General features: G+C 42.8%; 1 protein-coding gene and 1 long non-coding RNA gene across 15 annotated transcripts in view; both read right to left on the bottom strand.

The window, feature by feature from the left end:
- The window catches only part of RGS6 (regulator of G protein signaling 6), a 606,196-nt gene that overhangs the window by 368,256 nt on the left and 222,120 nt on the right, over positions 1–15,820 (bottom strand). The window lies entirely within an intron of this gene.
- Positions 5,458–13,135, bottom strand: LOC123584055. Its single transcript, XR_006705141.1, has 3 exons — positions 11,560–13,135; positions 8,190–8,265; positions 5,458–7,509 (listed from the first exon to the last, which is right to left on the bottom strand). It is a non-coding gene; the product is annotated as an uncharacterized LOC123584055 (long non-coding RNA).

Raw genomic sequence — 15,820 nt, 5'->3', positions numbered from 1 at the left:
GAGTATGAGAAGTCGCTTGGAGTCAAGGCCTTTGACCTTGTGCCCTTCCTCACTGCCCAGTAGAGGACAAGCTCTAGGAGAACCGTGGATGACAATGGAGACTTAGCAGACACGTCTGTCTGCAGCTTTTGAGAGCCTATGATATTACCTAGAGATCAACTCCTGCAAAGAGGGGTGGAAACTCAGAGTTCTCCCTATAGGCTCACTGGGGCAGTGTGACTGGCCCCTGACCAGGGAGAGGGTTGAGGACCGTCAGAGACTGATGGACACAGCAGCTCTGGTGCTACAGACCAAGGACAGAGACAACCTTGGGGGAACTGAGGAGCCATATTCCTAAACCGGGTCCTCAGGATGATGGAATCTACATGAAGATTCCAGAGTCACAGATGAGTCAGCAAAATGAGGATCGGGGCACTAAAGACATGTGTTAACACTCTTCAGTTGGGTGTTGTTCCCTTCCTGTGCCACGTCATGGTCTACTGACTGAGGGAATAGCTCCAGAAACTCTCTAGGTGAGGGCTGTGATCAACCATACAGACTCAGAATACACCCTGGTCTCTGCACATTTGCTTATGATGTGAATAGAGAATGGCAGGTCTTTGCCCCACAGCACTTATGATCTGCATATAACAGTAAATGATAAAGCAATATTCAAATATAGTTTGTTATGTCTTGACAAGAACCATTGCACTTTTCACACAGCAAGAGTTAGAATGGTCAAATAACCTCTCTCAAGTTAAAGGAAAGGCGGCTGGAGTCTAGTTCATGCCTATGAATGAAAGATAAAGACAGGTCTGCCAGCAGCCCACTGCAAAGGGCCTCAAAATCCTATGCCTGGCTCACTCCTCAACCCAGGCTCAGGGTCCAGCCTGCTCAGAAGCCCAGCTGAAAATCCTCAGATGAAGACAAGAAGCCAGCACCACAGCCATTCTGGAAAGGGGCACATCCAAATGTGATCTCAGATGCTGGTTACCAGCTGGTTAATATATTAAGGGTGCTTCATTACAGGGGCGAGGTTTGAGATACACTGCTTTAATTCTGAAACAGGCTTATGTTGACATTTCTAATGATGCTTTTGGAAATCCTGTCTTCCCTTTTTACTGTAAAAATCATAGTCATTAGCTCCTTCCCTCCCCACTACCTAAGCTATAAAAATGGGGGAAACAGTCTGGTGCACCAGGCTATGGAAACAGTGTTCTGCCATCATTCTGCTGCTATTATCAGCTCCCCACCAATTAGCATCCTGTGTCAATTCCATGTCATAAATGCGGCATTAACTACATTTTCTTAGAAAAATGTGCCAGTCATGTCCCACCCAGGGCTTGGTGAGAAAGCACTAATTAAAATGATTATAAAGCCTTTTTAAACTTATAAGAAGATTTGATGTATAAGAGCTGAAATGATAGTAGGGTATAGTTCCTTTTCTGCCTACAAAACATCTTACCCAGCACTCAAGTAAATGTGAATCTGATTTGCTTTTCAAGAAACTGTTACGGCTGCTGGTACCCATGAAGTGTCGCTCTACCTTGTGCAAAGACCATGCCCCTTCCAGGGGGAGCAGCTTCGCACGGAGGTCGGATGGTCACTGGTAAATAATCACATGGGCCAAATCCATAGAGAAATGTCAGGACCTTTTTGACTAGCGATTGATGAGAGAATTTCTAATCTTTACTTTGGAATGACTTGGTGGCATTTACAACTCTAAATGGTTTCCTTAACGAGTCTCATCGAAGTGAAATAACTGCGAGTCAAATGGGGAAAAAAAACTTGACCATTTTTTATGGGATTTTTAAAATTTATTATTTAAATCTGTAAGTGTACGCACAGAATACCAAGTGGTGGGGAAAAAAATCTGCCTAAGAAATGTGAAGTAACCTCATAATGAATGTTAAAGATCTAAGTGTTTGGGTTTCCAATACCTTATCCAATATTTGTATCCTCTTTGATGCTTTATTTTCTCCTTGCCATGAATTTCCCTAGTTCCTTTTGTTGAATGAATAGGCAGAAAACATAAACAAACAAATAAACCTGTGGAGCTTAGCTAAAAGTCTACCCATTGAGAGCTTTATTTCCTTATAGTTTAATGCTCGGTGCCAACACAGTATTTCTTTTCCTTTGTTTTCTGCTTCTTAAAATCAAGCCAAAACAATCATGCTTTCCCACCTGGAACAAGTTTTCACCATAAAAAGTGAAATTAACAGTGATCCATATGGACTACGGATGTCTCTAAACGGCCTGAGCAGAAGGTAATTCATGCCAGGTGAGTAAGCAAAGCCACACGGTATTCTGTGACAGAATTATACAAGGTCATTGGTTGTGAGCCACAGGAGTTCAGTCTGGCTACCTTAAGCAGAAAAGGAATGCGTTGGAAGAACGCTGAAGAAAAGACTACTGATGGAAGTGTTAGAAAACCAGGCAGAAACTCAGGTCGGCTACTCCAGGAACTAGCCACACAAGGTCTGGCGGACAGTGGCGGCACCCTGGACTCCGTGCTGCTTCTCTCACTGCCTGTCAACACCGCTGCCGTAGAATCTTGCTCGGGTGTCCTTTGATCTCTGCGGCACATGCCCCAGCTCCAAAGTGCAGAAGAGTACCAACTGGCGAAGCCCAAGTCATGACATAGCCCTGATCTAGCTGCCAGGGGGCAGAGAGATGGAGTATCTGGCCATTTCGGTGCACGAAATAGAAGGACTCTCCCTCCAAAAAAAGAAAAACACAGGTAAAGACCCACTGCAGTGAAGTACGTTTCTAGCAGGAAGGATGCAAATGTAATTCTACCACAGGAAGAGTGATGAGGACATTATCCCTTCCCTTTGGTGCACTCATAATGTCCATTTTGGGGATGCTGCTAGAAAGGCATCAAACTACTCTCTCCCCATGGAGGTCTCGGTCCATTTTGCACTTGCCTTCTAGTTTTCCATAACAGATGACAGATCTTACCTTTTCATTCAGGGCATCTAGCAGACCCTTGGCATCTGAGGATTCCATACCTGTGGTTCCTGTGCTTAGAGTATAAAGTTTATACTCGTGTTAATACCTACCATACAGCGCTGTAGAAAGTATCTTATGACACAACATGTGTAAGGCCCCTGGCAAAAATGGGAATAAAACCACTGAGGAAATCCAGCTCGACCTCCAGTGGTTCCAACCCAGTTAGTGGTGTTTGAGAATCTTGGGGTCCTCTCAAGTTTCGGCGTGCTCCCTCACTAATGTCGGTGAGCTATGGCAACCCAAATGCATTTTCTTTTATTGAAAAGCATGCAGGGTTGGAGGTGAACAGATAAAGGGCACCAAATCAGGGGTTGGAACGTGAAAACGAGAGCAGTAACATTCTAAGGCATCCTCTTTCCATTACCCTTGGATATTACATGGGGTAATATCTTTCAAGGAACCAGGTTATCAAGTTAGCATGTAAGGAAAGCAATTACATTAATGTAACCAAATGTTTGTATGGTAATCACTGAAGTGACAATTTGATGGGCAGCATATTCCAATTCACAGAGCAAAACATGTTCAAAGGTTGCTATCCTAAAGAAGCTTGACAAGTTTCTTTACTTCCTGTCTCCGTTATCCTCGAGGTAAAAAATATCTTATTGAACACCTAACATAAACGATATATTCACTCTACAGTGGGGATACAAGGTCACTTCCTTCTTTGTAGTTACCAATGCAGAGACTGCTTCTCCCTTTGGGGATAGTGGGTACGTGAATTACATCCACCCGGAGTACAATACAATTCCTCGGGAGAAAGGTTGTGCCAACCGACTGCAGCTGGGATATGGGCAGACAAGCTCACGCAGGCAAGGGAGGAAGCAGCTCCAGCAAAGCAGCATTTAGAGAAGGGAAATGAGTGCCAGAAAAATGGTGCAATGAATTTCCTTGCATTCAATCTCAAAAACACACCACTATCCAAATTAAGATGCTCAGGAACAATAAGAAAGTTGAGATCATGCAAAAATGTTCTAGCTAGGTGTTTCCTTGATTCCTCCTCCTCTTTCTATTTCAATAGTAGGGTGAAGCCTCAACACTTAAGACATCCTACTATTCAGGAAAATAGATGTGTTATTTATAATAACCCTCCTAAAATGGCACCATATAACCATCTGTTATGAACCCTTGCAGTCCTGCATGCTCTACTCTTCTCTGAATATCAATATCGCAAAAGCCACCCACCCGTCCACCCACCCCCCAAAAAATATCGGGGGAAGAGGAGGAAAGAGAAGTTTGGCAGGAAAAAAAGTATTAGGCTGCTCAGAATGCATTTATGTTAACTATTTCCCACCTCTTTCTCATGTCATAAACACCTTTCAAAGTGAGGACAAACTTATTATATTAAATACAAAAGATATTCCAGAAAGTGGCAGATACAGAACAAGGGAAAGGGGGAACTCAGATAAGTTTAGAGCTGGAAGGGAGCTTGCTGAGAATCCCATCCTCGCACTTCACAGCTGAGAAAACTGAGGCCCACATCTTTAGGTGAACCCCACAGCGGCAGCAAATGAGAGTCTGTGCCAGGTCTAGAATCAAGTGAATCTCCTGCCCCACAGGCCAGAAAGTTCTTCGAGACACCGAAGTCCCATGAAGCTTATCATAAGAAGAAGTACTTAAGGCCAAAGTTCCTGTGACATCGTGTTAAATGCCATGAAGAGAACTACAAGACTTTGATCCTGCCCTAGTTGTTGGCAAGGTCAAGGGATAAGAGAGTAACTCAATCACGGCACATGTACGAGAAACACAGGCAAAAAAGTTAAACTATTTTAAAAATATGTGGGAAGCATATTAAATGGCACATTCTTGCTACAATTTCTGACCCAGAGATTTAATTAATGACTAAGTTGGTGCACACAGAACCAGGGAAAATTGAAATGCGTCTGTTGGATTAACTCTGAAGCCCCAACACTGACGTATTAGCCTATAATTCCGGGCAATCCTAGAACAACTATGTGTGGTCTTTATGGAAAGGAGTTAATACCATTTCTAGTGGATGGAGCATTAGTCACTGTAGATGGGAAGAGACTTCAGGATAAAGTAGAGACAATAACCTTAGTGGACGTGGGAGGGGGTAAAACGGGTAAACGAATAGATATAAGATGATATCTGAAGAACTGTAATGTAGCTGTGTAGAAAGTCGTATGGGGTAGGGATGAGGGAGTGACCAAACCCAAAGAAGAGTTTGGTCAGACTTCCTGGGGATGGTGGCCTCTGGGATGGATCTTGAAAACTGACTAGGATTTTATTGTACAATTTGAAAGCTTACTGCGTAATTACAACTCAAACTTCCACGGAGCCCAGCCCAAAGGCGAGCCCATAGTAAGCACCAAAATTAATTAACACTATCAAATCTATAAAATAGGTTTACTTTTCTTCAACGTTCATCAAGAAAGTAGAGGTAAGAGTTGAAATAATGAAAAAGGGGATGCATCAACCCTTGAACCCAAAATGCTCTTCTCTATTTCACTCACCAGAACTGCCCCTTAAATTATTCAGTCTATCTTAATTAACTCCCCAGAGGATTATCTTCAAGGCACTGTTAGTTGGTTGTTGCCTGAGGCCAAACTCCAAGCTAGTTCTGGGATGTGGGAGGGATACAAAAGTTTCTTTGCTCTTGAGGATTTCAGTTACACAGCAAGAAAGAAGGGGATGAAATTATCTCATAAAGATTACAGTTGAACCCAAAGGGGCATATGGAACTTCATATTATAGGTTGCCATTGGCAGCTTACCAGAGAATATCCCTTACAAAATAAAACTCTAGTTGTAGAGCATTAAGATTTTTAAATATCTGAATGAAGAAAATAACATTCTCCCCAGGACAAAGTGATGATTTTTTTTTTTATGCTTCTGATATAGACTGGGAAATCCTAAAAAGAGAAGACTCCAGCAAGAGATCCCAGAGAAACCTCCAAACTAGACCCAGTGAGATAATGATGCCAAAAAGCCACAGTCAAACCCTAAAATAGCTTTTGGCAAGATTGCATTGAAAAAAACATTGAGGAGACAGAATAAGATGATTGGGGGGCGGGGGTAGGAATCTGGCCCAAGAGAATAGTCCGTGAGCAAAAGAAAACAAACAGGCAAAAACTAGGTCTGAGTCAGGCTTGTGAGAAAAGAACACAAGGGTGAGGAGGGAAATGATGGAGACAGTCAAGTTGAAGGGAAGCAGCATAGTCTGAGCTCTCCTCAATTCAGGGCCTAGTGGGCATGAGAGCTGAGGGGGTTAAGGAGTAGTTGCCAAAGGAGCCACAACTGAAAACCAGAGCCTAACACTGAGGCCTGTCGGTGGGGCTTTGCCATCACCACCCTCTTCCCCCTGACACATCAATTCAATAGCTTTTCCTGATAAACCCATGCATGTGTCTGGCATGCACACATAAGCCACAGCTTATGCAGCCTGCTCTAGTGGCAATGGGGATAAAACATTTTCCAAGCTGTTAAAAAGAAAACCACAGGCCCAAAATAGTGTCACATAGGCCAGGTCACCAAACCGGGACTCAATACCCAACCTAACTACAGTTCTAACTTCCCCCAGAAATGTAGTCTTGGCTGGATAGTCAGGAATTTTCTGATCAGCATCTGTGAGTTAATCTGTCACATGGGCCCTCTCCGTCCCCCAAAAGATAAGGGAATCCACCTAATAAGATCTCCTGCCCTTCTGCCAAGGTCAAACTATCCTTTCTTTTCTTTTGCTAAGAACTTATTGTACCACCCCCCTTCCTATAAAAACCTTCCATGCGTACAACTCCTCAGAGCCCCCTCTACGTGCTAGATGGAGACTGACTGATTCATGAATTGGTTAATAAAGCCAATTGGATCTTTAAAATTACGTAATTGAATTTTTATTATTTAACAGATTTGGTGGCAGTGCTGGGATCTGAAGCGAACTTCCAATGGCACCCAAGGACAGGAAACCCAAGTGTGGTACCCCATGAACCGTCTGGGTTTACTGTCTTTCTCGCTGTTTCCGAAGGCTGAAGCCCCTCTCAGTTCTGAGCTCCACTCCTGTTGGGTACAAGGTCTCCATCTAATTGGCTTTCCTTTACAGGGGTGGTCAGCCTGAGCTGGCAGACAATTATGCTTGGAGCCCAACTGGGCAGGCAATTCTGCCCACAACCCAGCTGAGTGGGTAGTTTTGCCCGGGGCCCAACTGAGCTGGCAGAAGGGTCTTCCCAGAGCTCAAGCCTGTAGCCTTTCAGACCACAGTTCCCCAGAGGGAAAACCCTAGACCTTAGTTCTATCCCTGGATTCCACACTGGGAACTGCTGGCAGCAGCTGTCTTTCTCCATTTTGTTTGGAATCAGTCCACAGTCCCCATCCCTTGGGGTTTGCTGGTTTAATCCCTCGCCCAGTCCATGGTTCCACAGGAATTGGTGGTAGTGCACACAGGGCCTTCTTGTGGCCAGGAGTCAGTAACATCCCTTGGCTACCGCAGAGATGTTAAGGTGCACATGTATGTCTGTCTTGTTTTGTGCAGTGAAAGTTATTGCCAAGGGAATCCTCGGAAGCCAGAAACCTGCAAAGATTGGTGGGCACAGGCCAAGCATTTAAAGGCTGTTAGGGCATTCACCACTTCAAGAAGACTCTCATGATAGGATAAATTGGTCATGCAATGAGTTAGATTGATCCTGGGTCACTCCCAACCTCAAGAAAGCTTTCATGCAATGAGGGACACTGTAAAACACAAACTATCCCCAACCCAGCAGCGTATCCCTTTCAGGTATCAGTTTGACTCTGAGAAACTCAAAGGCTTAGCTGCTGGGATCCTTAAATTCTAAAGATTCAAGTGCACTACCTTCAGGCACACCTGCTTATTTTATGTCTAAGAATTATAGTCCTGAAAGTTGCAGGTACCTTGGAGTGGGGGGTGCGGTGGGGGGAGGAACAGCAAAATTGTAATAAGCTTGTTTTGTGTCCTGAAGAATTTGGTTTGGCAATTGTCAGGCTGGGGGACCCAAAATAAGGCCAGACAGAAATGTGAGTTGCACCCCTCTGTAGATGGATGTGGCTGGAAAGAAATATGGGTTAATTCCATTTGCAGCTAGGGACCTACCAAACTGCTGCCAGCCCACGGGGGAACTTCAACTCACAAATACAATGGCCATTATGTGGAATGTTCCAATTAGATAAGATGGTTCATTTAAGAAGTACACTTAAAAGCAAGGGTTCCCAAATTAAACAAAATGGGATACCTACTTTAATTGGCAAGCAGAAGCCCGCAAAAGGTCTCAGGATTCCAAAGCAGTTTCATTGAAAGACTTACTGCAAAAGGCTGATGAAAAATTAAAGATGTGAGAGAGACCTAAAACAAAAGACTGTAAGACTCACCTAACTCCCACTGCTCCCCTCTATCCTCCTTTGAGAACTCATTCTAGTCTGAATTGTTTTTCCACTCTGAAGAGACTACACAATCATAAACAAAAGTCTGCTGAGTTAATGGCCTTACGGACACCCCTATACCTACGTCAGGAGGAGGGTTCCCTTACAGACCCCTCCCAGAGTTGACAAAACTGAGGGATTGTCTGGTAAACCGCATGCTGTTCCTTTAAACAGCCAAGGAGAAACTCTGGTAGATACCAGCCTGCAGGAGGGATCCTAGAAAAACTGGCAGAAGCCAGGGGATGGCGAAAATTTCACCAGAATCTGTTCTTCTCTGTCTCTGTCTGTGGTGCCCAGGCAAGAAAGGAAAATGAAATTTCACATTGTTCCTTCCTTTCCAAATCTAAGCCCATAGGTCATTCACTGATCCTCTCCCTCCTGGGGACAGCTATTGCCTTCTTGTTTGTCTCAATTTGCATAACTAGGCTTGGCTTTCTGCCTGCCTGGGACACATGGGTTGTTGCTTCTTTCTTTTGGCTGTATCTTCAGGAATGACTCTGGATCTTGAGAAGGTAGTATCCTTTGCACACTCTTTGGGGACATCTGTTACACCCAAGGCAGGTAATTCAATACTGCCAGAAATATTTAAAATTAGAACTATGTGCCCTGAGGGAAAGAAGCCAATTGGGAATGGTGTAGTTGGAAGCATAGACCAACATATGATGTCATTTAAGTTACAACCCAAGTCTTTGAGGAATTAAAATAATAGTCCTTATCTTACAAAACTTTACAAAACTAGAAATGCAGCTATAGAGGCAATTCAAAATTCACCTATTCCTCTACTACTCCCAAAACTTCCCATTTATCTCAAACGGCTGGCTTGTAAATTATTGGCTCTGGGAAACCAAAGTCCATCTTGGGGGCAACTTGCAGTCTTTCTTTGTCCCTTAAAGTTTTAAATCTTATGTCTTTGAAATGTAAGCGTAGCCCACAATCATCTGAGACTGAAGGAGAAAGAAAGAAAGAGAAGCAAGCAGTCTTTTTTTTTTTTTAATTTTTTTTTTTTTTAACGTTTATTTATTTTTGAGACAGAGAGAGGCAGAGCATGAACGGGGGAGGGTCAGAGAGAGGGAGACACAGAATCGGAAGCAGGCTCCAGGCTCTGGGCCATCATCAGCCCAGAGCCCGATGCGGGGCTCGAACTCACGGACCGTGAGATCGTGACCTGAGCTGAAGTCGGACGCTTAACCGACTGAGCCACCCAGGCGCCCCACAAGCAGTCTTTTTAAAACACAAATTGCTAGGAGCGCCTGGCTAGCTCAGTGGGTGCAGTGTGCCACTCTTGATCTCGGGGTTGTGAGTTCAAGTCCCACCTTGGGTGTGAAGATTACTTAAAAATAAGGAATCTCAAAAAATAAAATAAAATACAAACTGCCAAAAGAATTCTATAGCACAGCCTCCTTAAGATTAATTCCAGGAACAAATACAAATCTTAAAAATCTTCTCCTCAAACATTAGTAAACTACAGGGTCTTTGCATTTGTCTCTGTGTGTGTGTGTGTGTCCACATGTATATGCTGTAGGTGTGAGATATTTTTCTACCTCTGGACGGTACTGCCAAAAATAATTTGTAAAAGAGCTCTATTTAGTTATTTTGAAGGCAAGCACTTGTAAGGATCAGGCATTCTAAAATTCTCAGAAAGATAGAAACTAACACAAATGTTTTTTCAAGTTCACACGATCTGGGAAAATATTTAGTTTTTTGGTTTAATTAGACATGTCTTTAGAGTTATCAACATTAAAATTACAACTTTTATTCTGCCTGGGTTTACTTACAGTCAAGTGAGTTGATGTTATCTGTTACAAAATGTTCTTTAAAACTAGCTTGGGAGAATGACTGACTTTGATGTCTCATTCCATTTTTATGGGCGATTCAAGCAGAATTGTTAAGAACAAGTAAATTGAATAGATGTAAAGAAAATTTTAAATTTTAGGCAAACTTTTAAATAGTCTCCCAAATCTTTTTGGTAACCTAAAACCTTAAAGTTTTGCTGAGTTCGGTGAAATGGTAAGTTAAATTCATTTACTACTTAGATCATTTCCAAATAAGATAAAATACCAAAATATTCATTACTGAACATAGGTGTCTCTACTTTGGCCTCTTATTACAGAGAAAGGAAAAGATATTTGGATGTGTTTGCACTACGCTGTTAAATTAAAAAGGTACATGCTGGTATATCAGTTCACAATTGCTTACTACTTGGTTTTCACTAGAAATTAAAGTTTCTAAGCATTAAAAAAAACCTCTCATATATGTAATTAAAGCAACTAAGGAGAGTGGAAAAGGAATCTTGGGGAAAAAAATTTAATATGTGATTAGCGGACTCTCATGAAAAGGCAAACAGCAGCAGAATCTGTAAAGGTTATGGCACATGTGGATAAAGCCCATTCTGCTTCTACAAAAATGACCCCTTATTGCCAGACTTTTGCCGTCACGATGTCCTTGCAACATGGTGACAGTTGGCTCCCAGATCAGAAACATCAAAATGGTAAAATAATGACTGTAAATTCAATGAATAGCCATGATTATGGGAAACCCAAGGTGGCCACTTGGTTCTTCCCGGCTCCCTGAAAAACCCCATGTTTCCATTTTTACATTCCTCCACCCCACTACAGGGCATTTAAGATGTCTCAAATTACTAACAGACATTAGTGGGGAGACTTGCACAAAATTGCAAACAATAGTCACCAGCAATGTGTAACTAGTCAAGTCCATAATCCTGGAAAAATTGCTTTTGTCCCCAGAGGCCTCAGACCTCCTGTCCCTGGATCCTTACAACACCAACAACTTGACTTCTTTCAGATGCCACTTAGTGAGGGTTGTCACAGTGTTTTTATTACTGTTTGTGTGTTTTCCTGATGGTCTGAGGCCTTCCACTGCTACAAAGCTGATGCCATCATGGTAGCAAAGAAACCGTTAGAGAATGTGTTTCTCACGGGGAACCTTCCATAATCTCCAGTCATCAAGGAAACCATCTCACTGAACAAATCTTACAAGCCTTGATGAAAACCTTGCAAACTTCTTTGAATTATCACTGTCCTTATCACTTCAATCGTCAGACAAGGTTGAGAGATCCTCCAACTTAAAAATTTCTAAATGTGCTGAAACTATTGGACTTCCCTGAGCTAAGGTAACGCCCTTGGTCCTGTTGACTATTTGAAGTTCCCCCTTTAAGAAACAAACTCACTCTACATGAAAGAGTCACCAGCAGACCAATGGCTACGCAGCCTTCTGCTTGCCCTTTGTTATCTCATGCTACTGTGACCAGCTATTCTAAGTCTCTAAGATCTTATGCTCAAGCCTGTCACCAACAGGTTAAAGAAGTCTTTCCAGATCCCAATTCAGGGGTGCTTGTTGGTCACAATCTAGAGCATGGTGATTGGGTATTCTGGAAATGTTATCAGACGAAGAGAGTGTTGGAGCTCCACTGGAAGGGCCCTTATCAAGTGCTCCTGACCACTGACACCTCTTCAAAACTAGAAGACGCTGGAGACCTTTGAATCAATTGATGAGGAAGATAAGTAGCTGACATCAAGGTTGATTACTTCTGCCCAAGACAACAGATAAAGACTTCATACTTTAACTGAACATGAAACCTTTTCTCTTTCTTTTCCTTTCCTTTACTCTGGCATTAGCCTGGAAAGATAATGTCCTCATCTATATCTCCCAGGCCCTTGCTGGGGGGTGGGGGTGGGGGGCAACTTCCAGAATTTAGAACAACCTTTTATTTCAGGCTACAAGAAAACCTAACTGTGGCCCTAACTTTTCACAAGCAAAACAAGACATCTCATTGGCCGACTCCCCTGAATTTACATTATTGAATTAGAAAGTACCTACCAGGAGGCTTTCATGATTCAGGATTCACTCCTTTTGATAGGTCTCTATTTCTTTGTTTTGGAATAAATGTAAATAAGGCCCGATGAGGAATTTCTCCTTAATTCCTGAAATTGTTGCAGCATCCACTGCTAAAGCAATAATAACCCAACAAAGATCCTTAGACTCTCTGGCAAAAATTGTTCTTGATAATAGGAGAGCCCTTGAGTATCTTTTAGCTGAGCAAGGAGGTGTCTGTACTGTAGTTAATACCACCTGCTATACCTGGATCAACACATCTGGGGAAGGTGAAACTAAGTTATATAAAATCATGGAGCAAGCCAGTTAGGCTGACAGGGTAATTCCTTCAACAGGGTCTTTCTTTGATTGGTTTGGGTCTTGGAGACCATGGCTCTGAAGTGCACTCCAAACACTGGGAATTAATCTTGCTTTTAGTATTCATAATAATCTCCCTGGTACATTGTATTCTCTCAAAACATTTAAATGCATGTTTGTAGCCACGAACCACCAAGCAAATGATCTCCCTAAGAACGGAATGTCAAAAAAGGAACAAGAAAAATTACCAACTTAAAGAATGTGAACCCAAAGCCATGACCTATGAAGATCCCAGAAGTTAAGCAAAAATATCATGACCTCTGGATCCCAAAGAACAACAAAAACTATGAGAACTTCTCAACAGTAGCTGAGAGTGGAGCTAATGTCTTAAATTTTGATCACATCTCTCAATTAAGCTGGGAGTCTGATGAAAAGAAAGGAATTGTTAAAAAGAAAACCACAGGCCCAAAATGGCATCACATAGGCCAGGTCACCAAACCAGGACTCAATACCTAACCTAACTGCCATTTCAACCTTCTTACATTTCTGCAGAAATGTAGTTTTAACTGGTCAGTCAGGAATTTTCTGATCAGCATCAGTGAGGAATCTGTCATGTGGGCTTTCTCTATTCCCCCCCAAAAGAAGATTAAATAATCCACCTAATAATACCCCTGCCCTTTCCCCTCAGGGAAGGTGGCCCTGCCTGAAACAATCTTTTCTTTTGCTAAGAACTTACTGTCCCACCCTCCTTCCTATAAATTTTGTACAACTCCTTGGGGCTTTCCTCTACTTGCTAGATGGGATGCTGCCCGATTTGTGAATCATGCTTATCAAAGCCACTTAGATCTGTAAAATGTATGGGTTGAATTTTTATTATTTAACAAAGTACATGACAGGAAAACAGTCACTCTTAAAATTCCATCTATTTTGGGTAAAGTGATAGGCCAGCTTGAGTCTGTGGAGGACCAGCATGGTGGACTAAAGGTAGCCACAAATCCTTTGTCATTACCCCTGTAATATGATAAAAAATACATGTTGCCTTTGTCCCCATTTCTGGTTCCTGCCACAGAGCTTTAAAAACCCTTGAAATTTCCTGAATAATAGGAGTGTTTTGTTATTCATAATGAATCCCTCTGGACTATACCTGAGTTTATGCTATCATGGTAACTCAAGGTGGTCCCTTAGATAGTTTCAAAAGAGGGGTTGGCCACACACAGCAGTACAGGACTAGAACTTTCAACCCCCTCCCCCTACCTCTGGGGAGGGGGAGGGGATGGAGTTCAACCACCAATGACCAATGATTTAATGAATCATTCCTAGTCAACACAACCTCCATAAACACTCTTGAACAATGGGGTTTGGGGAGCTTCCTGATCGGTGAGCATATTGATGTACCTGGGGGGTGGTATACCCAAACTCCAAGGGGACAGAGGCTCCTGCGCTCAGGAGCCTCTGCACCGCCCCCCCCCCCATGCCCCACTTCATCTGGTTGTTCATTTGTGTCCTTTATAACAAAGTGTAATCTTAAATATAGCATTTTCCTGAGTTTTCTGAGTGAATAACTAAACCTGAGGTAGAGTTGGGGGAACCTCCTAATTTACAATTGGCTGGACAGAAATGTGGATGACCTGGGAATACCCTCACTTGTGGCTGGTATCTGAAGTGGGAGGCACTTTTGTGGGACTGAGCCCTTAACCTGTGGGGTCTGTGCTAACTCTAGGTGGTTAGTGTCAGAATTGAGTGAATTGTAAAGCATCCAGTGTTGGATGACTGGATGGAAACCATGTTGTAAAACATCCAGTGTTGGAGACTTGATGGAAAACCACAGTGGAGCCCCATCAAAAGGTGGGATTTATTACCCCTCCTTTTAAATCTGAGCTGGCTCCCATGACTGTTTAACTAAAAGAAGGCAGAGGAAGTGGCTTATTGACGTTTCCAGGCCTGAGCCTTTGAAAAACCTGAAAGCTTCCACCTTGGACTTTCTGAGAGCCCTGGGCCACCAAGTTAGAGGTTCAGGTACTTTGCTGGAAAGGCCATAGAAAGAGGAAAGGCCCTGAGGCCACCTGGAGAGAAAGGGGGCCTGACATCCCTGTAGCCAAGCGGAAATTCCAGAAACTCCATCCCAGCTGCTATCCAACTGCAAAAGAAATGTCAAGGACAACCAGAGGAACTGTCCAGGTGCATCCAGTGAATCCCCAGAACTACTTTCATAAGCCACTAAGTTTTGGATAAGTTTGTTATGCAGCCATAAATACTTGATTTAAACACCACCATCAGGATAAGGTGGGTAGGAACCATCTGAGAAAAGTGTCTTTAATGGCAACATCAGAAATTGTAGTTTGGTCATCCATACGTTTATTTATGCGTTAAACAAATGTTTATTGAATGCTTCCATTGGGCTGGACTCCAACTAGGTACTGGGAATACAGATGAAAGGGAATTCTTGCCTTTAAAGAGCTTCCGGCCTCATCAATTCATTCACTTTTTTCTTTAGCAAAGCTGTCAACTTTATTGGGAGGGAGAGAGAGAATCCTAAGCAGGCTCCACACTGTTAGCACAGAGCCTGACGTGGGGCCCAATCTCATGAACCTTGAGACCACGACCTGAGTCGAAATCAAAAGTTGGATGCTTAACCCACTGAGCCACCCAGGCACCCCAACAAAGCGGTCAACTTTTATCCTCCAGGATTATTTCCTTCTTTAAATTCCCCATTTTCTAGGGCAAGCGAGAGTCAACTCACTTTCCTATCTCCACAAAGTTTTCCTAGACCAATCTGGTCTCTCTGTTTCAGTTTCTCCAATTGTAAAATATGGCCCAAAGGGGACTAACAATATTTCCAAGAGACTGTTATGAGATCAAAGCAGAAAGCTTTTTTAAAACTCCAAGCCTTTTAGGAAAAAGTTATGAAGCAGATGACATTTTATTGTCCGTTCCAACGTGTTTTTCCTAGACAAATTTCATGAATTATATTAAAAACAACATCACAAATGACCATTGCCAGAAGCATCTGCTGGGCAGATAAGATGCCAGTTATTCTGTTTCTCTGTCCCTGTCAGGGCTAACATGGAGCACGAACACACGTACACATATACTCTGTGGGATCCAAGGGGAAGCAGACTGGATCCTTCCAGTTCCTACCAATATAACCACATGTTTCTGAGTGTCCCTCAACTGATAACCGGCCGGCCGTCAATATGCTGTACATTTCACAGACTGTGCCTGTGCTGGCACTTGTGTTCATTATGGAATGTTTATTTAATTAAGCCTTTTCATCAGAGACCTCCAAGCACATAAGGGTG

Source organism: Leopardus geoffroyi, chromosome B3 (assembly GCF_018350155.1).
Source record: "Leopardus geoffroyi isolate Oge1 chromosome B3, O.geoffroyi_Oge1_pat1.0, whole genome shotgun sequence".
Classification (NCBI taxonomy): Eukaryota; Metazoa; Chordata; class Mammalia; order Carnivora; family Felidae; genus Leopardus; species Leopardus geoffroyi.
The sequence above is the reverse complement of the archived record's forward strand: the minus strand, read 5'-3'. Positions and strand labels throughout refer to the sequence as shown.